At 38.6% G+C, this 25,701-nt stretch overlaps 1 long non-coding RNA gene across 3 annotated transcripts in view; it reads right to left on the bottom strand.

The window, feature by feature from the left end:
* LOC149749781 (uncharacterized) overlaps nucleotides 1-25,173 on the bottom strand; it is a 76,344-nt gene extending 51,171 nt beyond the window's left edge. Inside the window, exons 1-5 of one of the 3 annotated variants that reach the window (XR_016392523.1) lie at nucleotides 24,556-25,173; nucleotides 22,913-23,100; nucleotides 18,667-19,077; nucleotides 18,153-18,274; nucleotides 10,383-13,208 (exon numbers count right to left, since the gene is read on the bottom strand). This is a non-coding gene — a long non-coding RNA (uncharacterized LOC149749781). Of the gene's footprint in view, nucleotides 1-10,382; nucleotides 13,209-18,152; nucleotides 18,275-18,666; nucleotides 19,078-22,912; nucleotides 23,101-24,555 lie in introns of those variants that run through there. The other 2 variants (XR_016392521.1, XR_016392522.1) reach the window with 2 other exon arrangements.
* Nucleotides 25,174-25,701: the final 528 nt, after the last annotated feature.

Genomic DNA, 25,701 nt, shown 5'->3' on the forward strand with positions numbered 1-25,701 from the left:
CAGGCAGACTCTCAACCACTGTGCCACGAGGCAAGCCCTGTTAATTGTATTTAAATTCATTTGATTACACACATGAGCAACAACACACTCTTCTCTAGTGCCTATGGCATATGAAACAAGAGAAGGGTAATAGGCTGCAAGCCTAAGGAAAAAATGTCAGAGCTGAAAATGAGAGATTTAACAAAAGAGGAACATTTTGTATGTTTGCATATATAAATGCCATCAGATATAACAGGGATCTGCCAATTTTTTTTTCTTAAATGGCCAGATAGTAAATATTTTACGCTTTGCATGGCGTAAGGTCGCCATCACAGATTCTTTTTTTTGGGGGGTAACGACCTTGTAAAAATGTAAAAACAATTCTTAGCCTACAGGTTATAGAAAAATAAACTGCAGCCTTCATTTGGCTGACAGATTATAGTTTGACTACTCCTGACATAGAGGATTAGCACTCCTAATGTGAACACTTAAATGATTTGTCATGCTTTGCCTCAAAGAAGAAAATTGGCACATATGGATGATAAATGTTACGTTAGTATGAATCTGAGGCTTCACATCCCATGTTTAAAAAGGAAAGACGAAGAAAGAAAAATAGTCATGGTAATTTAATCAGAACAACGTTGACCCAGTTACAGATGTGTTTGCAGATGGCAATCTGTATAAAATGGTCTGATTAATAAGGCCTGACATATGATAACACCAGGAACCCACACTCCATAGGATGTTAAAAATATCTAAAAATGCAAGTTGCAGAAAAGGACTCTTCCCCATAGGCTCATGGAGCTTCACTGAAGTAGATGAATCCTTCTTTGGAAAGTCTTATCACCATTGCTGGTTATGAAAGATATTGTATCCCATATCTACATTGTGTTTTTCTTTGGATTTTACTTAATCAGAGAAGTAAATATTTTAAAAGGGAGGCAATGTACCTTTTCTTTGTTCTGCCTCTAGAATTAGTGTATTATTCTCCAAATGATGCCAATTATTAGATTTTAAAAAGTGAACACAGTGTTATACTTAATAAATGCCTAAAAAGAGAATTCTCTCTCTTCTTATAACTGAGCAGGACCTTGTGGGGCCTTCCCAGGACAAACGTCCCCACCACCCCCACCCCGGCCACATGTCCTCCGCCTGCCTCTTGTTTGTAGAAAATATTTATTCCCCCAGGCCTCCACTGAGTCATAAAAGGCTGGCTCAAGAATTAATGATTGAAAGAATGTGAACACGTAGTAACAAAAAATAGTAGTTGGACCAGGAGAAATGGTAACAATTTACAGTCACAGAATCTTTAGTTCCTCCCTGAAGGACATAGATAACAGCATCTGACACATACTCTTGAGTTGTTTTGCATATACTAAAAACCCCACTAGACAGAAGAAGCTAACTGCATGATGACTATAAGCACGTAGGTCCCAGACCAGCTGGGGCCTGAGGACTGATGATGTTAATCCCTTGTCGCCATCCTGTTAACTCACCATCAACCAATCAGAGAATTATGCAGGAGCTTACCAGGCACCCTGCAACTATCTCCCTCAATTTGCCTTTAAAAACCCTTCCCTGAAATCCATGGGAGAGTTCAGGTCCTTACTTGGCCTTTCAATAAAGGCTGCACTCTCCTTCACAAGAGCTTGGCTTTACTATGTGTGGGCAAGTGGACCCAAAGGTCTAGTTTGGTAACACTCTTTCTGGCTTATTGAGTGAATTCTCCATTTACATCTTCTTTGTAGCTGCATCTTACAGGCTTAAGAACAATAGCTCACTACAAAGCACGTAAACAGAATGTATCTATTATCTCAATACCTTCAGACATGGTTAGTACTTACATATTCAAGTACAGAACAGACAGTCTCCTAGAGAACTTTAGTTTTTCAAGAAACACTGTAAAATGGTTCTAAAATAACCCCTTAATTTTGAGGGAGAGAAATGTCTAGGAAAAAAAAACAGTGTTACCCACAGAATAAAAAAAAAACAGGCTAAACAGAAATCAATCTTTTTTTTTTCCTTTTGGATTGCAAAAATTGCTAAAGTGGTTAAGGTAGCATACGATTTTTCTTTCTGAAGAACTTTGTCCAGTCTGACAAGTAAATAAATGTGTAACTCTCTCTCTCCTTTTATTGCTGTTGAAACAAGAAATGGAAAATAACTGCAGTGCATTTATGACATACTAGTTTCTTTCTCTACATGAAACACACAATGACAACACTATATAGATGAACTGTACCTTTGATTGAACACAGAATGGTGGACTAGCTTCACTTTTGTGGAAATGGATAATCTGTCATAGTTTCTGCCCCTGGAAAAAATTACAACCCAAAGGAAAACTACTGGAAAGCCTTTTTTTCTAACAGTGATAAAATATGAAACTGGTATTTTTGGTGTACATAAAATATTTTTTAAAAATTCCTAAGGAATGCTATCATCATCAAAGAATGCCTGAAGAATTTCATGTTTCAACACATACCACTTCTCATACGTCAAACCATATTATTTACCAAAAAAATCATTTTGAGATTGCTTCATGGTTATCATACTCTTGTCTGATCATCCATTCTTTATTATTACTTACTATTACCATTACTATTACTTTTGAAATAAATATGTATTATTAATGAAAATCTGCTTTATATATGGTATATATGTAAACTTAATTTTCCTCTCATACCCTGTAACCTGTAATATGCCAGATCAGTTAAAAGAGCATTTAAATGTTAAATGCTCCTATCACAGGAGTATAAAGTAGAAGAGGTAAAATTTCCCCAACCTCAGAAGAAAAGCATGATCAACTGATGTCCTTTTATGGAATTATAGCAACAAATTCCAGCCAAAAAATTTTCGATTCGTTATTTAAAAGATATTTTTCAAAAAAATAGAGTAAAAAGAATTTGTTTCACAGCATTGCTAAACAGTTTCATAAATCCAAATTTGAAAATAATGCCAAAAATCATACTGATTTTTTTCTTCTTTAAATAATAGTGAAGTTCCATTGAAACTGTTTTTTAAAGATTAAATAAATACTTCTGAAACTGCATGATTTTACTTTCAATACCAGTTTAGCTGGTCAAGAAATTTTGGTGAATTTTGGTATGAGAGTCTTTCTATTTCCCCTGCTCCAAAAAATCAGTAAAATAACAGGTTACAAAATCTGAAAAGTCTGGGTTTAATAAGCCAAGGTTTCTAGATTTAATTTACTCTGAAAAATAATTGTGCCTATAATACACTGGGGTTTTCCAAAAACTTCTGGAGTTGCCATTTGGGAAATCATTAGAAGAATATAAGTTTTCTCAATCCAGTTGAAATTTGAAGACTAGGTATATATACTTTTGATAATTATTCTTTACTTCTTTTGGGGTCTCTCTCTCCTATGCTAACACAAGCTGATTAAAAGTATACCGATCTTAAAGGAAAAACTGATATTCTACAATTTCTTCAATACTCTTTGTATACAACTCGTTGTCTAATTTTCTGCTTGCCAAAAATAACCCTGGGCCACATCACTGCTATGAAGATTAAAATTACTTTTAAATATATTCATTAGGTAATTTCTATATTTAGGATACATAGTCAAAATCATTATTTTTCATATTTACAAGTTGTCCTTAAGTATATATTTGGTTCTAGTTATAAATCTAAATGATTAATCTCCAAAATATACAAACAGCTCATGGAGATCAATATCGAAAAACAAACAACTCAATTAAAAAATGGGTGGAAGACCTAAATAGACATTTCACCAAAGAAGACATACAGATAGCCAAGAGGCACATGAAAAGATGCTCAATATCACTAATTATTAGAGAAATGCAAATCAAAACTACAATGAGGTATTACCTCACACCAGTCAGAATGGCCACCATCAAAGTATCTAGAAACAATAAATGCTGGAAAGGGTGCGGTGCAAAGGGAACCCTCCTACACTGTTGGTGGGAATGTAAATTGATACAACCACTATGGACAAGAGTATGGAGTTTCCTTAAAAAACTAAATTTAGAACTACCATATGACCCAGCAATCCCACTATTGGGCATATACCCTGAGAAAACCATAATTCAAAAGGAGATATGTACCACAATATTCATTGCAGCACCATTTATAATAGCCAGGACATGTAAGCAACCTAAATGTCCACTGACAGATGAATGGATAAAGAAGATGTGGCACATATATTCAATGGAATATTACTCAGCCATGAAAAGAAATGAAATTGAGTTATTTGTAGTGAGGAGGATAGACCTAGAGTCTGTCATACAGAGTGAAGTAAGTCAGAAAGAGAAAAACAAAGATCGCATGCTAACACATATATATGGAATCTAAAAAAAAAAAATGGTACTGATGAACCTAGTGGCTGGGCAGGAATAAAAATGCAGACATAGTGAATGGACTTGAGGACATGGGGAGGGAGAAGGGTAAGCTGGATTGAAGTGAGAGAGTGGCATGGACATATATACACTACCAAATGTAAAATAGATAGCTAGTGAGAAGCAGCCACATAGCACAGGGAGATCAGCTCGGTGCTTTTCGAAGACCTAGAGGGGTGGGACAGGGAGGGTGGGAGGGAGACTCAAGAGGGAGGGGATGTGGGGATATATGTATGCATATGGCTGATTCACTTTGTTGTACAACAGAAACTAACATAGCACTGTAAAGCAATTATACTCCAAATAAGATGTATTAAAAATATAAGTAGGGGACCTGGTCCGAGGAGCAGGGGCAGGAGCTGCGAGACCAGGGTGGTGCAAAAGGAAGTGGAGTTTCTAAGTTATCATTAAAGTGAAGAAACGTTATTATTTACTTGAACCTTCTTCTTGTCATAATCTTTGGAAAGATAGGTGTTTCAAGTAAGGGATCAGGACTCCCTCTTGCCAGAACACAAGAATCACAACTAATTGCTGAACAATCGTCGACAGGAAGACACTGGAACTGACCAAAAAGGATACGCCACTACCACAGATAAAGGAGAAACCACAATGAGATGGTAGGAGGGGTGCAATCACAATAAAATCAAATCCCATAACTGATGGGTGGATGACTCACAAACTGGAGAACTATACCACAAAAGTCCACCCAATGGAGTGAAGGTTCTGAGCCCCATGTCAGGCTTCCCAACCTGGGGGTCCAGCAATGGGAGGAGAAATTCCTAGAGAATCAGATTTTGAAGGCTAGCGGGATTTGATTAGAGGACTTTGACAGGACTGGGGGAAACAGAGGCTCCACTCTTGGAGGGCACACACAAAGTAGTGTGTACATTGGGACCCAGGGGAAGGAGCAGTGACCCCAGAGGAGACTGAACCAGACCTACCTGCTAGTGTTGGGGGCTCTCCTGCAGAGGCATGGGGTGGCTGCGGCTCACCGTGAGGAGAAGGACACTGGCAGCAGAAGTACTCCTTGGCGTGAGCCCTCCCAGAGTCCGCCATTAGCCCCACCAAAGAGTCCAGGTGGGCTCCAGTGTTGGGTTGCCTCGGGCCAAACAACCAACAGGGAGGGAACCCAGCCACACCCATCAGCAGAAAAGCAGATTGAAGTTTTACTGAGCTCTGCCCACCAGAGCAACAGCCAACTCTACCCACCACCAGTCCCTCCCATCAGGAAACTAGCACAAGCCACTCAGATAGCCTCACCCACCAGAGGGCACACAGCAGAAGCAAGAACTACAATCCTGCAGCCTATGGGAAAAAAACCACATTCACAGAAAGAGAGACAAGATGAAAAGGCAGAGGGCTATGTACCAGATGAAGGAACAAGTTAAAACCCCAGAAAAAAAAACTAAATGAAGTAGAGATAGGCAACCTTCCACAAAAAGAATTCAGAATAATGATAGTGAAGATGATCCAGGACCTTGGAAAAAAAATGGAGGCAAAGATTGAGAAGATGCAAGAAATGTTTAACAAAAACCTAAAAGAATTAAAGAACAAACAAACAGAGATGAACAATACAATAACTGAAATGCAAACTACACTAGAAGGAATCAATAGCAGAATAACCGAGGCAGAAGAATGGATAAGTGACCTGGAAGACCGAATGGTGGAATTCACTGCTGCGGAACAGAATAAAGAAAAAAGAATGAAAAGAAATGAAGACAGCCTAAGATACCTCTGGGACAACATTAAACGCAACAACACTCGCATTATAGGGGTCCCAGAAGGAGAAGAGAGACAGAAAGGACCCGAGAAAATATTTAAAGAGATTATAGTCGAACACTTCCCTAACATAGGAAAGGAAATAGCCACCCAAGTCCAGGAAGAGCAGAGAGTCCCATACAGGATAAACCCAAGGAGAAACACGCTGAGACACATAGTAATCAAATTGGCAAAAATTAAAGACATAGAAAACTTACTGAAAGCAACAAGGGAAAAACAACAAATAACATACAAGGGAACTCCCATAAGGTGAACATCTGATTTCTCATCAGAAACTCTACAAGCCACAAGGGAGTGACATGATATACTTAAAGTGATGAAAGGGAAGAACCTACAACCAAGATTACTCTACCCGGCAAGGATCTAATTCAGATTCAATGGAGAAATCAAAAGCTTTACAGACAAGCAAAAGCCAAGAGAATTCAGCACCACAAAACCAGCTCTCCAACAAATGCTACAGGAACTTCTCTAAGTGGGAAACACAAGAGAAGAAAAGGACCTACAAAAACAAACCTAAAACAATTAAGAAAATGGTCATAGGAACACACATATTGATAATTACCTTAAACGTGAATGGATTAAATGCTCCAACCGAAACACACAGGCTTGCTGAATGGATACAAAAACAAGACCCATACATATGTTGTCTACAAGAGACCCACTCAGACATAGGGACACATACAGACTGAAAGTGAGGGGATGGAAAAGATATTCCATGCAAATGGAAATCAAAAGAAAGCTGGAGTAGCAATACTCATATCAGATAAAATAGACTTTAAAATAGAGAATGTTACAAGAGACAAGGAAGGACACTACCTAATGATCAAGGGATCAATCCAAGAGGAAGATACAACAATTATAAATATATATGCACCCAACAAAGGAGCACCGCAATACATAAGGCAACTGCTAACAGCCATAAAAGAGGAAATCAACAGTAACACACTAGTGGGGGACTTTAACACCTCACTTACACTAATGGACAGATCATCCAAAATGAAAATAAATAAGGAAACAGAAGCTTTAAATGACACAATAGACAAGATAGATTTAATTGATATTTATAGGATGTTCCATCCAAAAACAGCAGATTACACTTTCTTCTCAAGTGCACATGGAACCTTCTCCAGGATAGATCACATCTTGGGTCACATATCAAGTCTCAGTAAAGTGAAGAAAATTGAAATCATATCAAGCATCTTTTCCAACCACAATGCTATGAGATTAGAAATGAATTCCAGGGAAAAACAGACACATGGAGGTTAAACAATACGTTACTAAATAAGAGATCACTGAAGAAATCAAAGAGGAAATCAAAAAATACCTAGACACAAATGACAACGAAAACAAGATGATCCAAAACCTATCGGATGCAGCAAAAGCAGTTCTAAAAGTGAAGTTTATATCTATACAAGCCTACCTCAAGTAACAAGAAAAATCTCAAATAAACAATCTAACCTTACACCTAAAGGAACTACAGAAAGAAGAACAAACAAAACCCAAAGTTAGCAGAAGGAAAGAAATCATAAAGATCAGAGCAGAAATAAATGAAATAGAGACAAAACAATAGCAAAGATCAATAAAACTAAAAGCTGGTTCTTTGAGAAGATAAACAAAATTGATAAACCATTAGCCAGACTCATCAAGAAAAAGAGGGAGAGGACTCAGATCAATAAAATTAGAAATGAAAAAGGAGAAGTTACAACAGACACTGCAGAAATACAAAGCATCCTAAGAGACTACTACAAGCAACTCTATGCCAATAAAATGGGCAACCTGGAAGAAATGGACAAATTCTTAGAAAGGTATAAGCTTCCAAGACTGAACCATATAGAAAATATGAACAGACCAATCACAAGTAATGAAATTGAAACTGTGATTAAAAATCTTCCAAAAAACAAAAGTCCAGGACCAGATGGCTTCACAGGTGAATTCTATCAAACATTTAGAGAAGAGCTAACACCCGTCCTTCTCAAACTCTTGCAAAAAATTGTGGAGGAAGGAATACTCCCAAACTCATTCTATGAGGCCACCATCACCCTGATACCAAAACCGGACAAAGATACTACAAACAAAGAAAATTACAGACCAATATCACTGATGAATATAGATGCAAAAATCCTCAACAAAATACTAGCAAACAGAATCCAACAACACATTAAAAGGATCATACACCATGACCAAGTGGGATTTATCTCAGGGATGCAAGGATACTTCAATATACGCAAATAAATCAATGTGATACACCATATTAACACACTGAGAAGAAAAACCATATGATCATCTCAATAGATGCAGAAAAATCTTTTGACAAAATTCAACACCCATTTATGATAAAAACTCTCCAGAAAGTGGGCATAGAGGGAACCTACCTCAACATAATAAAGGCCGTATATGACAAACCCACAGCAAACATCATTCTCAATGGTGAAAAACTGAAAGCATTTCCAGTAAGATCAGGAACAAGCCAACGGTGTCCACTCTCACCACTATTATTCAACATAGTTTTGGAAGTTTTAGCCACAGCAATCAGAGAAGAAAAAGAAATAAAAGGAATACAAATTGGAAAAGAAGAAGTAACACTGTCACTGTTTACAGACGACATGATACTATACATAGAGAATCCTAAAGATGCCACCAGAAAACTACTAGAGGTAATCAATGAATTTGGTAAAGTCGCAGGATACAAAATTAATGCACAGAAATCTCTTGCATTCCTATATACTAATGATGAAAAATCTGAAAGAGAAATTAAGGAAACACTCCCATTTACCATTGCAACAAAAAGAATAAAATATCTAGGAATAAACCTACTTAGGGAGAGGAAAGACCTGTATGCAGAAAACTATAAGACACTGATGAAAGAAATTAAAGATGATACCAACAGATGGAGAGATATACCCTGTACTTGGATTGGAAGAATCAATATTGTGAAAATGACTATCTACCCAAAGCAATCTACAGATTCAATGCAATCCCTATCAAATTACCAATGGCATTTTTTACAGAACTAGAACAAAAAATCTTAAAATTTGTATGGAGACACAAAGAACCCCGGATAGCCAAAGCAGTCTTGAGGGAAAAAAACGGAGCTGGAAGAAACAGACTCCCTGACTTCAGACAATACTACAAACCTACAGTAATCAAGACAATATGGTACTGGCACAAAAACAGAAATATAGATCAATGGAACAGGATAGAAAGCCCAGAGATAAACCCACGTTCCTAGATTGGTAAACTAATCTATGACAAAGGAGACAAGGATATACAATGGAGAAAAGACAGTCTCTTCAATAAGCGGTGCTGGGGAAACTGGACCGCTACATGTAAAAGAATGAAATTAGAACACTCCCTAACACCATACACACAAAAAAACTCAAAATGGATTAGAGACCTAAATGGAAGACTACACACTATAAAACTCTTAGAGGAAAACATAGGAAGAACACTCTTTGACAGCAAGATCTTTTTTGATCCACCTCCTAGAGTAATGGAAATTAAAAAAATAAATAAACAAATGGGACCTAATGAAACTTAAATGCTTTTGCCCAGCAAAGGAAACCATAAACAAGACGAAAAGACAACCGTCAGAACGGGAGAAAATATTTGCAAACAAATCAACGGACAAAGGATTAATCTCCAAAATATATAAACAGCTCATGCAGCTCAATATTAAAAAAACAAACAACCCAATCCAAAAATGGGCAGAAGACCTAAATAGACATTTCTCTAAAGAAGACATACACGTGGCTAAGAAGCACATGAAAAGCTTCTCAACATCACTAATTATTAGAGAAATGCAAATTAAAACTACAATGAGGTATCACCTCACACCAGTTAGAATGGGCAGCATCAGAAAATCTACAAACGACAAATGCTGGAGAGGGTGTGGAGAAAAGGGAACCCTCTTGCACTTTTGGTGGGAATGTAAATTGATACAGCCACTATGGAGGACAGTATGGAGGTTCCTTAAAAAACTAAAAATAGAATTACCATATGATGCAGCAATCCCACTACCGGGCATATACCCAGAGAAAACCATTATTCAAAAAGACACATGTACCCCAATGTTCATTGCAGCTCTATTTACAATAGGCAGGTCATGGAAGCAACCTAAATGCCCATCGACAGACGAATGGATAAAGAAGATGTGGCACATATATATTACTCAGCCATAAAATGGAACGTAATTGGGTCATTTCTTGAGACATGGATGATCTAGCGAGTGTCATAGAGTGACGTAAGTCAGAAAGAGAAAAACAAATATCGTATATTAATGCATATATGTGGAACCTAGAAAAATGGTAGACTTGAACTGGTTTGCAGGGCAGAAGCTGAGACAAAGATGTAGAGAACAAACGTATGGACATCAAGGGGGGAAAGCAACGGGGGTGTGGGGGTGGTGGTGTGATGAATTGGGCGACTGGGATTGACATGTATACGCTGGCGAAAAATAAATAAATAAATCTAACCACTTATGCTTTAAATAATGCCAAGGGAAAAAAGTTGCTTAAAAATATTCATTTAGAGCAGCAGTAATTGACCTATCGCCATTTGCTGGGTACCAGGGAAGCTGATATTTAGCCTTTCCAAGAATGTAATAGATAACTAATATCACAAACCAGACATCTATTCTATTCTGGCAGTAGCACCAAGGGTTTTATCCTGCAGAAATCTTGGACCAGCTTCCCTCCAAGTTTTCAGTCTCAAAATTTTAGGCTGGATAAGCTACCTCTCTCCCAGAGAAGTCATTGGCTCTGAGACTGCCACAGAAACAAAGCATACTTTTCTCTATTCGCCTATTTGCCATCCAGACTGTCCTGAAACTTGAGATCACTGCTGGGAACAAGTGAGAAAAAGGGTGTAAAAACTTCTTATTCCTCCCTCTTCCCAAGTCCATCAAACATAAAATCTTTGTTATACTGCTTTAGTCAACTTATGTTACCCCATTTGTGCAATGGGTTAAAAATAAATATGGTAGAGATTATTGAAATAAAATCATAAACTAAACATTAATCTTCAATTATGAGAAAATTTCCATAAAATACTCATTATGAGCTTGAGACTCTCTGGACACTCTAAGAAATGAGTTAATTTTTCCTTATGGGAAGTAAAGAGGGTTGACCAAACATGAATTTTTCCTTTTAAGGAAGAAGCACATGATTTGATATGTGTGTACCTTTCCAGAAGGTAGGTCTTATGTACTATCCCAAAGGAAAAGAACACGTACATTTTGAAGAACTCCTTTGAAAAACATCTCTTTGATTAGAAATGATGTTTGCTTCTTTTCAAAATATTTCTTGGGCTTCCCTGGTGCTGCAGTGGATGAGAGTCCGCCTGCCGATGCAGGAGACACGGGTTCGTGCTCCGGTCCAGGAGGATCCCATACGCCGCGGAGCAGCTGGGCCCGTGAGCCATGGCCACTGGGCCTGCGCGTCCAGAGCCTGTGCTCCGCAACGGGAGAGGCCACAACAGTGAGAGGCCGTGTACCGCAAAAAATAAAATAAAATAAAATAAAGTAATAAATAAAAATATTTCTTATACAGAATAAACAGAAATCTACCTCTTAGGGTACCAAATGTGGGAAGAGAGTTGTGATTCTCTATCATCACGGGTCCTTGAGAAATGTTAGGGATAGAGTCAATCACTTTCCTTTTGACCTTAGAATTGTACCCTATAAGCCATACAAAGACTCCCCAGTAAGGCAAAGACACCTCTATGAGATCTACCCTCAACCATCAACAATGTAGGTTCTGGAGCTAAAATGGTGAATACTACAAGGGATCTCTCCTTCAAGAAGAGAGCTTATAGAAGTATGAAAATATCCATTTATTGCTTGTTGCTTTATTTGAAGGAACTCTAAGGCCAATTCAAAATGTAGTCTAACATAAAGAGGGGGGAGGCAACCCCAAGTTTCCAGAAACTAAATATTTTCTCTTTCACAAATGAGGAAATGTAAATGAGAGGCCTCATCAGGATAGCCCCCACGTTTCCCCAAGTCTAGTGTATAATCTCTCAATGACAAGTGAAATATTTTGTCTTAGAACTGTTAAAAATATACCAAAAATGTCAACCCAGTATGGATAAAAGTAAGTTCAACTAAGGTTTTTAAAGTAAGCATTTTACAGATGGTAATCTAAGGAAGATGCATAGTTTTCCATGCAATACATCTTTCTTTTCCACACATGACTGCTAAACAAACAACTGAACCTGAGACTGATATAACAGAAATAAAGGCTCAAGTCCCAGGAAGACTACAGTCACCCTCTACTGCATGCAAGTAAAAACACATCTACAATAAAATGTGAATTCTAGAAGTAAGTTTGTTACAAACAGAACTATCCATTCTTACCCCAGCCCCAAGACCTTCCCCCTCACCATAAGTCTTTCCTATTTCAGGTCAGGACAACAGTGTCCACCCACCTACTGAAATCCCCAAAATAGAAAGCATCTAATTATTCTTTTTCAATAACCATCCACCCCAACTCAAAGAATAAGTTTTGTGTAACATTTGAGTTTTTATTTTCATAACGTCAGAACAAAATTGGTAATCATCAACCCATCTCACAATCTACCTGTATACGTGGCTCTCACAGATGCCATAAACATATTAGCTATATCAATCAATAAATCTATGCTTCTTTCTTTGTGAAGTTTTCAATTTGTCAACCAAAACTCTGTTTTCATCTATAATTCCTCTAAAATAGTCACATTCAAAAAATGATTTATAAGAAATTAAAATATTTGTTAAAGTTTGCCAGGCCTGGCATAATATTTTTTAAAAAGTCTTACAAAATAAACGTTAGATGAACTTATTTTTTGTAAATTAATTGTGTCATTTAATCTTCATGATTTATATTTTCAATGTTAATAATAACTTATACAAATGATACCTTAAAATCAATTAATGTTATATGAGTACAAAAAGTGCTTGCACAGATACAGCTCTGGAAATGATATTATATCGTTACCTTTTTTGACTTATGAATCACAATTTTCTAAATATTTAAACTGCACCTTTGCCAAAGATGCAATGTTTCTTTTTCCTTGTCAGTGAAGTACGTTTTCTTCTTCCTTGACAAGACAAAAAATGAACCACTCCAATTTATGAGTCATGAGCTAATCTTTTTTAAAAGACAGTTTTAGAATATAACTTCAAGTAAGTTTCCTCTAAGAATTAATGAATTACAATCTCTCAGAACCTTAGTCACTGAAGTATACACTTCTGAGAATAGAGGCAATGTATGAATTTGCTTAGAAACACTCAATGATATCTTTCATTATTGACAAACTAATTCTGTTGTACACAAAGTGTCTAAAATTTTACTAAATGGCTTGTGGAAGCTCAAAGACTGATCATTAGAAATTCTCCCTTCCACTAGGAGGATGCAATGTTCTTGGGGCTGAGGTATAAAATGAATCATTTGACATTTGAATTCATAATTGTACTGGCAAAATTGATTCTGGGTATTTCACATGAGAGTCCAGGATTTTTCTGGGAAATTGGCATCATATGAAATGAAATGTGTTAATGTCACATTATTAAATACAGAATTCGGGAGCACAACTTTACAGTAGTTTGTGTGAAAATGTATGGGTGTTCATCTGCCCAGGAGAGCAATATGAGCCATTGGTGAGAACTGTGCTAAAAGATCATTTTTAGGAAAAAGTAAAGCTATGATTCTCATACAGATATAAAAAGGAATGCACATTAAAGATTTTACTTTACTTAGATGAGGAAATCAAGCAGATGTTGTAACTGAATGAAGGGAAAAGGAAGAAAAATTCATATGGAGTAAAGGAATGTTGAAATTAATTGCAAATGTGGACAAAACCAGTTTTCCACAGAAAAAAGGTACTCAATTAAAATCACTACTGCACAGAGAAGAGTTTATATATCTATTAGTTACCTGCAACTTACAAAGAGTTGCAAAATAGCTCAGAGACAAGAAACAGAGCTAGAATCTGATAACCAAGAAGGGAAATCTAAGAAGGCTGCATAAAAAAAAAGTACGTGTCTGTGTGTGTGTGTGTGTATATATATATATATAGAGAGAGAGAGAGAGAGAGAGAGAGAGAAAGGATGCATAGTTTTTCACTGAATACATTTTTTTCTACACATGACTGCTTAATAAACAACTACAACCTGAGGCTGATATAATAGAAATAACGGCTCAAATTCAAGGGAAACTACTGTTACCCTGTACTGCATATAAGTGAGAACACATCTAAAACAAAATATAAATTCCAGACATAATTTTTTTAAAACCAGAACTACCCATTTGTCCCCAGCCCCAAGACCTTTTCTCTCACCCTAAGTCTTTCCTACTTCAAGTGAGGACAGCGTTGTCCACCCAGCTACTCAAATCCCCAGCTAGGAAGTGTCCAATTCTTCCCTTTCAATCACCATCCGCCCCAACTCTAAGGCAAGACAATGCATCATCAAGTCCTTGTTTGAACATGATAATCTCTTTTGGTTTACTGGAAGCCTCTCACTAGTCCCCAGACTCTACTCTTGCCTCCCCACAATTCATTTTTCTTAAAACAGCCAGCGTATTCTTTTAAAAATGAGATCAGATCAAGTCTCTCCACACTCAAAACCAATAGATAGCACTAGGATTTAGAATAAAATCCAAATCCCTTTTATGGGGCATCCTAAGGCCCCAGAATATCTGTCCCTGCCTATGTCCCTAACTTCAATTCTTCTCATTTGCCCCCTTATTCAACTTAGCCCTTATTTATTGGAATCCTCTTGATCCTTTGATCACACCAGCCTGGCTCCCATCTTTGCACTAACATTTTCCTTTATTTGGCTCTCTCTTGTCCCAGATTTTTGAATGCCTGGCTCCTTTTTTGTCTTTCAAAGGCAATTTCCTCAGGGATAACTTCTTGCTCCATTCAATATAATATAATGCTCAAGAACACTGTTTTTTATTTTATTTTTTTCATGGCAACTTACTGCTGAATAAAATTTTAAATTATTTCATGAATATCACCTATGTCCCTGCCCTAATAAGCAAATTACCTAATTTCAAGGACTGTATCTTTTTTGTTCATGACTGTACATAAACACACAATAAGATTCTAATACTGTTGGCCATCAGTCAATATTAGCTGAGTGAATTATACTTGTTTTCTTTCTTCAGGGAAGTGGATAAAGTACATTTTTCTGACGTATGATGAAAGTTCTAGAATTTGTGATAGATAAGTTCAGACTACTGAGGGAAGTCTGATTTAGAGAAAAGAGTAACTTAGAAGATCTGCAGGTATGTTAGCTTTAGGGCTAATGGGGAAGAGGAATTAGACTCATTTTCTTAGGTCTATCAGCATCTAATTCAAGAAAGACTAGCAGGAGTTTATTTATTTATTTATTTTTTGTGATACGCGGGCCTCTCACTGTTGTGGCCTCTCCTGTTGCAGAGCACAGGCTCCGGACGCGCAGGCTCAGTGGCCGTGGCTCACGGACGCAGCTGCTCCGCGGCATGTGGGATCTTCCCGGACCTGGGCACGAACCCATGTTCCCCGCATCAGCAGGCAGACTCTCAACCACTGAGCCACCAGGGAAGCCCAGGAGTTTATTTTTAAAGAAATCAGAATAAAGTCAATGCTGGGGAAATGCTGTAGGCTTTACAATGATAGCAAGAGAAGCTCCCCTACGTAACAGTGAGAGCTGGAATCAATGTCTCCAGTTTAGCCTGAGTATACATCTGATAGAGAAACATCAGCTTTCTAATTTGTTATACGGAGATAACAGTCTTATATTCTTGTTTCTATTCTATTTAGTTGTATAGATCCAAGGAGATTATTTATGAGGATATACTTTGAAAAATGAAATACAGTACTAACATGAAGCACCACTGTCATTAAACCCATCACTTAACCTCTAAATCTCCATTTCCCTATTTAAACTATCTCAAAATGCCTCTCCCTCTGCTTTTTGAGTCAGAGGTAAATGGAAAAGATTTTATTTTGCTGCTGATGGTAGCAATACAGGTTGCATTAGAAATGAATGGGATGGAAGGACTCTGTTGATTTTGTTTAACCCTGCAATCGGATCCACAAATGCACAGGGCATTCACAGAGTGGAAATTTATGCCTCCAACTAACAGTAATAAGGTAAGTTTACTTTAAAAATGATATTTGGGGAGTGTTCAATTACTGTGAAGTTATGCCCCCAACCAAAACGTCATCCAGTTCCCTAGAATCATCCACATGTCTTCTGAAAAGGTTTCCTCATTTGCCTCATCCTTCTGGCTTGACTGATGGCTCCCACCCAGCCTAATCACTATCACAAAGCATATGTTGGTTTAGGCAATAACAGACCTTCATAGATCATTTACTGGATTCTCCCTTGACGTAAATTGTTATTTTTCTTTGTTTCTAGCAATAATAATACCGGGCACTGTGTAAAAACTAGCTACCATTGACTGAATGATTGCCAGGTTTTCAAGCACTGAGCTAAAAGCTCAACGTGCATTAACAATGATAATAACATTTGAGACAGACACTGTCACAAGTGCTTTGCAGTCATTATTAGTAACTCATTTCTTTCTCAAAAAACCCTGTGAAGCAGATACAATCTTCCCAAATTTACAAAACAGAAAAGTGAGGCACGATAATATTCCAGAACATGACAGCATTCACAGAACTGGTTACGTGGTTATGTTGCGCTGGAGCTGTGATGGAAGCTCTTAAATGTCTTGCCACAATGCTGGAAAGCAGTTATTGTCTTCAGTAGAAAGATACTGAGATCAATTCTCAAAATTCTGAAGTGACTGGCCCTATTTGCATAGTAAAGACTATGTGATAGGCCAAGGACTCTGTCAAAGTAACCAGATTAGGTCCAAGATGGAATCACTCATGCTAAGCCCCACATCAGCAAACCAAAATTTATCTAAGTTTCCCTACCTGGGCTCTCCAAGCAAAGGAAGGCCCAGGTCAACCAACCAATCATGCTTGCCTGCTTACCAAACCCTTATCCAGCTCCTTGTTCCATATAAGGAAAGGAACTCTCATTAACCCATTAGCAAATGACCAGTATATCATCCTTGACCCTGCTCACTTTGGTCTATAAAAAGCTCTCACCTTGTACTGCTCTTCAGAGCTCCTTTCTACCTGTTAGATTAAACAGTACCCAAGTCATGAATCACTGAATAGAAGTCAACTAGATCAGTAAGTTATCTGTAGAAAATTTTATTTTAACAACTCTATGGCGATCCTTTCCAAATCCATGATCTCAGCTCTTCCACATGCCTCACGAGCTTTATATCGTGAGAGAACGCTGTGACCTCAGTTTCCTCAGGAAAGTGACTCCTCTCTGCCTAATCATATCATAAGGGAAACCAGGGCTAGAATCAGTAAATGTTTCCCAACAAATAGAACTAAACAGTAAAGTGTTTTAATCCCAGCACATCATTCATTCTAATCACTATATTCTCAGGGGCAAGTACTCAGCAAGCTGTGTGGGAATGACATGCACTGTTTCCATTAAAGTCATAACAGAATCTGTGCACAACACTCCTTCTCACTCCTTCGAAAACAGCTCCCTTGCTCCTCTTCTAGTGAATATTAGCATCTACAATGTGTTCTGCTTTGCCTCTGCATTCCTGGTCTGAAACTCTTTTCTGGAAAAAAGGCTTACAAAGAGTTCCTGGAAGTAAGAATTATAGACCCCCAGGGTACCTAAGGATAGGAAACTCACAAATTAATCCAATATGTAATTAGTTTTTTCCTTTTTCTCAGAGATAATAAAAATTAAGTGTTCTCACAAATATAGTAACTGAATATCCAAAACAATATTACTGAATCATGTTGGCTTAAAATGTACATGATAGAAGACTCACTTGATTTTTGTCATCAATTAAAAGTTATTAAGTATTAAGGAAATTATATTTTTTTTTGGTCTGAACATGTTTTATGATTCCTACCTAATCACATCTCCTTCTAAAAAAATTATCTACCTTTTTTAGAGACAAGAGCTAACATGTCCATGTTTTATTTTATAATCATAGCTGATACCTTGTGAGTCATAGTTGTTCGGGTTGGACTAAGGAACTTGAACCCTTGGACTGGCAGAAGGCTGTGCTTTGTGGAGCTTAGTTCAAAAATAGGCTTCACCATTCATATCTTTCCCTGGGAATCTGGAAGGGTGTAATTGAGAGATTAGATAGTTAGAAACGGTAATAAAATAGTTTTTGAATAAAAAGGCAATAATTAATCTCAAACCCTTTACTTCTCGTATGGCAGAATTTTTCAACTTTGGCACTACTGATATTTGGGGCTAGAAAAAATTTTTTTAATTTTTACTTTATATAGGAGTATAGTTGATTAACAATGCTGTGTTAGCTTCAGGTGTACAGCAAAGTGACTCAGTTGTACGTATACATGTATCTACTCTTTATCGAATTTTTTTTCCCATATAAGTTATTACAGAGTATTGAGCAGAGTTCCTGGTGCTATACAGTAGCTCCTTGTTGGTTATCTATTTTAAATATAGCAGTATTATTATTGTTATTTTTACGCGGGTTGTTACCTGGTGCATTGAATGATGTTTGGCAGCATCCTTGAACTCTAATGACCAGAAGCCAGTAGAATCTCCTTCTTCAGTCCTGACAATCACAAATGTTTTCTGACATTGTCAAATGTCCCCTATCAAAATCACTTCCAGTTGAGAATCACTGCCTTATGGATCTTGAACCAGTAGATCAATATACATAGAAATCAAAAGGGGAAATTTAACAGCTGTCATTCTGGTAAAGCCAGAATACAGCTTGGAATTTAAAATCAAGACTTCTTTCAGGACTTTCCTGGTGGTCCAGCAGTTAAGACTATGCACTTCCACTGCGGGTTCAATCCCTGGTTGAGGAACTAAGATTCCCCATGCTGCGTGGTGCGGCCAAAAAAGAAAAAAAAAAGGATTTCTTTCTTTCCCTCTGAAGTGAAACTAGTGAGAAACAGAAAGAACAAGAGAATGAGAATAAGAACGAGTGGTAAATTCTTGGCAGCCCAGGTCCCAATTCCCTCAATCATATTAGTTACATATTCCCAAATGAAGGAGTTGCTCTGAGGAGAAAAGAGGAAAATGCTTTCCTTACCCCAACAGAGGCAAGGCTTCCTATGTTATACATGAGATTAAAATACAAGTTAGAGAAAAAAATGTGTGCTGTAGAAAGGGGACAAAGATAATCTAGGAGAAGTAACCTACGCAAATAGGCAAGCTGGACAATGAAGATGTAGAAAACCAGCGTCAGCAGATAAGTTCCAGAGGTTGGAATGGGGAATACAGCAGATGGACACAGAGCACCAAAGACTCAGAGAGGGAGCAAAATATTTCTCTCTACGCCTAAGCTTCCAGGTCCAGTCAGAGTCCATATGTAATTATAACAACCATTGGTCCACTGCAATAATCTGACTGAATTCTTCCTCGTAACCAAATGAGCCAGATTCAAACACTGATACTGCTATCATTTGTATGAAAAGAAGAGTAACTAGTCAATAATGTCAATCCAAATCTGAACCCATGTCATTTTTTTAAAAATTCAATTTTAATAGCTAAAAGGCAGGCTTGATTTTTTCGTGGATTTTTTTTTTTTTTTTGGTAGTACGCGGGCCTCTCACTGCTGTGGCCTCTCCCGTTGCAGAGCACAGGCTCCGGACGCGCAGGCTCAGCGGCCACAGCTCACGGGCCCAGCCGCTCCGCGGCATGTGGGATCCTCCCGGACCGGGGCACGAACCCGCGTCCCCTGCATCGGGAGGCAGACTCCCAACCACTGCGCCACCAGGGAAGCCCTTTTTCGTGGATTTTTAAAGCAGTTTTGAGAGAGAAAGAAAAAGAATAAATGGCATTTTGCATCTTTCCTGGCATCCCAAGACCTTAAACAGCTTAAGACTAGGAGATAACTTCCTTTCCTCTACTGATTTTTCCCTTTTAGTTAGGTGCCTTTATAATAAGTTCAGTTATCTTTCTCTATTATATTTTTGTGAAAACTGCTTTTCTCTGCCAGAGATTGTATCTACTTCCTACACCCTTAAGAGATTCTATTTTCTTCTACAATTTTCAGTTCCTCAGAGTGCCTTGTCTAAATTTTCTAAATGTAGCACTGTAATCAAGGTTTCTAACTGTAAAAAAACAAAAACACAACAACAACAAACAGGCCTCAAGTTTCATATTTTTAGAATAATGACCAGGTGTTACTATGAAAAACCAGTTTCAGTTTGTCACTGATAAGACAAACTAAACTAAGAGGACTTTTTTCTTTACCCTCCCAAATGCGTTAAATGTACTATCCTCACCTCTATTTTTTTTCTTCCTTGCATTGCTTAATTCACCTTTTATGATGGCAAGCATCAGGCAGGTCTTAAAAAAAAAAAAAACAACTTCATCGTTTGCTATCATATGCCTTAAACAATGAGTCATCTAAAGAAGTGAACATTCTTGTTATTTCAAATCATTACTGAAAATTAGAAGCAAATGAAGCTAGAATATAAGTCTCAGAATTTTAAAAACTTGAGAAACATTAAAGAAAACGCAGTTCATCTCCCACTGTAGCTGGAACAAATAAACCCCAGAAAACTTTGCTCAAGGCCAAACAATAAGTAGGTCTGAGAGTTGAACCTAGATCATTTTACTCTAAATACTGTTCACCACTCTCTGGCCCTGCCATTATAACACACTGTCTCTATGTCTTTCTCTACTGTGTCATATGTAGTCACCATGTAACTAAAAAGTATACTGAGGATTTAATTTTTCTATCAGGTAGGTTCACATTGAACCACCCTAGGCATTATGAGGGGAAAAATAGAAGCTAATATTTATTATCCACTCTGTGCCAGGCATTTGGCTAAGGAAACTGTATGCAAGTATCCCATTTAATCACCAAAATGTTTGCAATCTATGAAGTAGGCACCAAGGCAGTCTTACTCAGGGTTCAGCTGTAGAGCATAGAAACTTTCCTAGATACCTGAAGTAGAAAAGCTTACAATTAGAGAGAAGGGAAGCAACAGACCCTAGACTGAGGTTCTGGCCACACCAGGCTGCCACAACAGCTACTGCCTCTGCAATGGTGAGGAAGCAGATTCTCAAATGAGGAAACACCGCTGAAGCTGGTGACTCCAGCAACTGAGAACCTCTGCCACCATCTGCACCAGAAAATTCCAAATCCATGTCCCCGTGAGAATGTGTGACTTGCAGAACTAAAATCACATCCAGAACCATAGCTGTAAAGGAGCTGGGGAACATCCTGAAGAGACTGGAAAGGGAAGAAGTATAGGAAGGCACACAAGAAAGCAGTGGGAGTGGATACTGCAAAAGTCAATATAAACAAATTTATAGAAAACTCCAAATGCCTTCTGAACAATTTCTGATCCTCAGGATCAAAATCCCAAAAAGTATAATAACATCACTTTTATAATAAAATAATGAAAATTAATTTGAAGACAATATTAGATTGAAAGTCACTGTAGGAGAGAAGGGGTTTCCTAAAAGAAAATTGTAATCTGGAAAAAATAAAAGAAGAAAGTGTTTCTTTTCTGAGTTAATGTCATGTTAATATAAGTCTAACTTCTAGAAGTAACTTGTAATTACAATCATTTATTTTATTTATTATTTTCTGCTTTTACTAAAATGAATTTAGTACATGGTTAGGTTTTGGATAGCTGCCATCCACACTAAAATGAACAGTAATGAAACTTGCTATTAGTGCTTTTAAGAGCATGCTAATGTTACTCATTAAACACTGGATGGATTGTTTCTCAGCCCGTGTTCCATGGTGGCTGCATTTGATTATGTATATGTTGGCCGAAATGCTGGCAAATGACATGGACTGTCCTCCCAGAACACGCATGGAAATGAAATGTGTGCATCCTGAGGCGAGGTGGGTGAGAAAAGTTCGGCACTTAATGAAATCAACAAAGAGCCTGTTTGTCAAGGGTGACTTGAAGTGTGTGTAAATGATCCTTGCCTCCATGAGCACGATGAGGTGATTTTACCATCAGTGATTTTAGGTGATTAAACACCTCTGGTCTGCTGCTCCCATTAAGGGAGATTATTCTTACTTTCATCCTTGCAACAAAGCTAAGGTTTATGCTTTATTAGGGAGTCTGTGGTGACTAGATGTGTCATTATCTGTCCTACCATCCACCACTGGGTTTAGAATTTTTACTTCAAAATGACCACCATTCACTCTTTCAGATTCCTTCTAGTTTACTATTTAATGTGTGCTTGTTCTGCACTATTCTCGATGGAGCTCATGCTGTTTATGTTTCCAGAGCTTCTTAAGACTCATCCTTGAATAAAGATTAGGAAAAAGTCATTTGCATTTCCTCCAAAGAACAGCTATTAGATGGGTAATGGATCCTGGAGCTCAGGTTATTAAATATTCAACTGTCCTTCTGGATCATCAGGAGGTGCATATCCCAGTTTGACAGGGACAAAGTTAGCCTATAAAAGGACCCAATTTCTCTGGTTAAGGGCTGTGAATCTCATTTTATAGGGTATGCAAGAATGATCAATGATTTTATTTTCATTTAATCAAATTATATTCAGCCTCAAAAGCCTAATGGGCTGCTAGGAAATTCTGATCTCTGCCATTGCTGGGTGTATCACCTTCAGGGTTCACCCATAATTTAGGACATTCTAGAGAAAGAGCTTCATCTTGCAGTCTTCTGTGGCCACAGCAGAAATCCTCATTATGCAAGTCTATAATCTAAAAGCTATTTGATTTTACGCCATGTATGTACTTGGGGATGTACGCTGAGACTAGGAGCCTCTAGAATCTCACCTTCAAACTGCTTCCCATTCCTTCCAAAATCCTGTCACCATCAATGTGCATCCTCCAAAATTCCAATCCTAAACATAGGCACTTAGTATCATCTTTCCAGGATGCTCAGCCTTTAAAGATCAAAACCCAGGAGAGGAATATATCGTCCAGGAAATTTCTGCAAGTTAGCACTGAAATACAAGCCTGCCCTGAGACAAAAGAGCATAAAAGGTGCTAAGATACTTTTGTGAAATGTGGCTGGGGAGGATTCAGACGAGGAGAAAAAAATTAAGAAGAATTATTTCCATAAATTATTCTGAATACTTACTGTGTGCCAGGCACTCTTTTAAGTGCTATATTTGAATGGTGTTTTACTAAGCTCTCAAGATAAGTCCCAAGTGAGGATTAAATGAAACATCACTAATACATGCCAAACAACTATTTTAAGCACGTTCGAAATATCATTACCTCATATAATCACATAACAACTCTATCAGGTAGGAACTACTGTTATCACCAAATGAAGAACTAAGGCATAGAAAGATAAGTAAGGTGCTGAAAAGGGGTCACTGGACCTGTATGGAAGAATGTTTTTTAAACGGGACATTGGCCTTAAGCACTTAGAAATCTAAGATAAGCATTTTAAAGTGATTCCAAACAGGGCTACATGAATGGCCAGAGTGGGCAGCTTCTCTGTGCCAAAAGATACATAATCATAGATCAAAAAACAATTACCACTTTCAGTGTGTAAGATATTTTAACAGCTATTTTGTTCTAACAGTTATTAAAGTGAATATAGAACTGACTTATATCAGTGGTTTCACTTTTCATACTTAATTACCCAGTTACCCTTATAAAGCACTAAAGAAAATATGGGGGAGTCAAGATGGCAGACTAGGAGGGCATGAAATTCGCATCTTGGCACAACTAGGGCACCTACCAGGCACAGGTAGGGGACCACGGACGCCTAAGGGGACAGGAGGAACCCCCAGCAACCAAGTACGACATGGGGCATGGGGAGAGTGAGTGGGGAGGAGAAGTGGAGGTGGGACTGGACTGGCGCCCCTGAGGGGCAGCTGGGGGAGAGGAAGAGATCCCACACCTGGAGGGGGAAATTGGGGGACCACTGGGAGGGCAGAGGATCAAAAGGGAGGGTGGCTAGGTTTCCCCTACTCTCTTGGGCCCCAGAAGCCTGATGAAATCCGGACCTGATCCTCTGCCCACCTAAACCCCTCCAGCTGCGTGGGTCCTGACGGAGTGGGAGGGAGGAAAGGGGGATCAAAAGTAAAGGCCAGACCTCTGGGACCTGCACCCCTGAGGGGCAAATGGGTGGGGGTAGGAGTTCCTACACTCAGTGGGACCAGCCCACAGTTAGGGTCCAGCGGCGACTGTGGAGACCCTGGGGGAGACCATGGGGGAGGGCGTGGAGGAACAGAAAGGAACACGGCCAGCGCTTTCGCTGCCCACTTAGGCACCGGGGAGCCTGTTGGGCTCCCAGGCCTAGTCCTCTGCCCTGGGAGCCTCCCTCCTACCAGGTAGAGCCCAAGCCCTGCCCCTACACCCCCACCCAGGGCCCCACCTCTACACTAGGAGACCCCTTCTGAGACCCCCTCCAAACACCCTGGGCCTAAACCCCGCACACACACCCTCACCCATGGCCCTACCTCCAAACTCCCGAAATCCACACTCCAGAGAACCCCTTTGGATGTGCTGCCTCTCCCATTCCGTGTAGGTCCTAGGCAGAGGCCCCACCACACACTTGAATGTTGCCCAGCCTAGTCCCCACACCCAAGGCCTTTTCTGGCTGTGTGGGTCCTGAGTCTAGGCCCTGCCCCACACTCAAACGTCACCACCCTGGCTAGGCCCTGCCCAACCCTAAACCCTGCCCCTGCCTAAGTTCCACCCCCCCCACCCAAACTCCACCCCCAAGAGCCAAGGCCTTTTTTTTTTTTTTTCCTTTTCTCTTCTTTTAGGTCGGGGTGCTGTTTTACCTTCTTCTTGATAATTCATTAATATAATTATTTTTTTCTAATAAACATTTTATTTTTCTAATTTTATTTTATTCTCTATACTTTGTTATTGTTCTGCTCCTTTTGGGTTGTTCCCCCCCACCACTTTTTTTTCTTGTTTCTGGTGTGGTTTTGTTTTCCCTTGTTGCAGTTGCAGTTGTTTCAATTATATTTTTATTTTTCCTAATACATTTTTTATTGTTCTAATTTTATATTTATTCTTTGTTATTGTACTGCTCCTTTTATTCTTTTTTATCCTTTTTTTTTAATGATGCTATGCAGCTTGCAGGCTCTTGGTTCCCAGGCCAGAGGTCAGGCCCGAGCTCCTGTGGTGAGAGCACCAAGTCCAAGCTGCTGGACTAACAAAGAACCTCAGATGCCAGAAAATATTAATTGAGGTGAGGCCTCCTGGAGGTCCTCATCTCGGCACCAAGGTCCGGCTCTACCTAACTTCCTGCAAACTCCATTGAAGGAAGCCTCAGGCCAAACAACCAGTAAGACAGGAATACAGCCCCTCCCATCAAAAAAAAAATGAAACAACAAAAATTATGTTACAGATGAAGGAGCAAGGTAAAATCCTACAAGACCAAATAAATGAAGACAAAATATGCAACCTACCTGAAAAGGAACTCAGAGGAAGGACAGTAAAGATGATCCAAAATCTCAGAAACAGAATGGAGAAAAACACAAACATTTAACAAGGATCTAAAGGAACTGAAGAGCAAACAAACAGTGATGAACAATGTAATAACTGATATTAAAAATACTATAGAAGGAATCAATAGCAGAATAACTGAGGCA

This window comes from Delphinapterus leucas, chromosome 3, assembly GCF_059928025.1.
Source record: "Delphinapterus leucas isolate spDelLeu-1000000601 "Yukka" chromosome 3, BTC_Dleu_Yukka2, whole genome shotgun sequence".
Taxonomy (NCBI): Eukaryota; Metazoa; Chordata; class Mammalia; order Artiodactyla; family Monodontidae; genus Delphinapterus; species Delphinapterus leucas.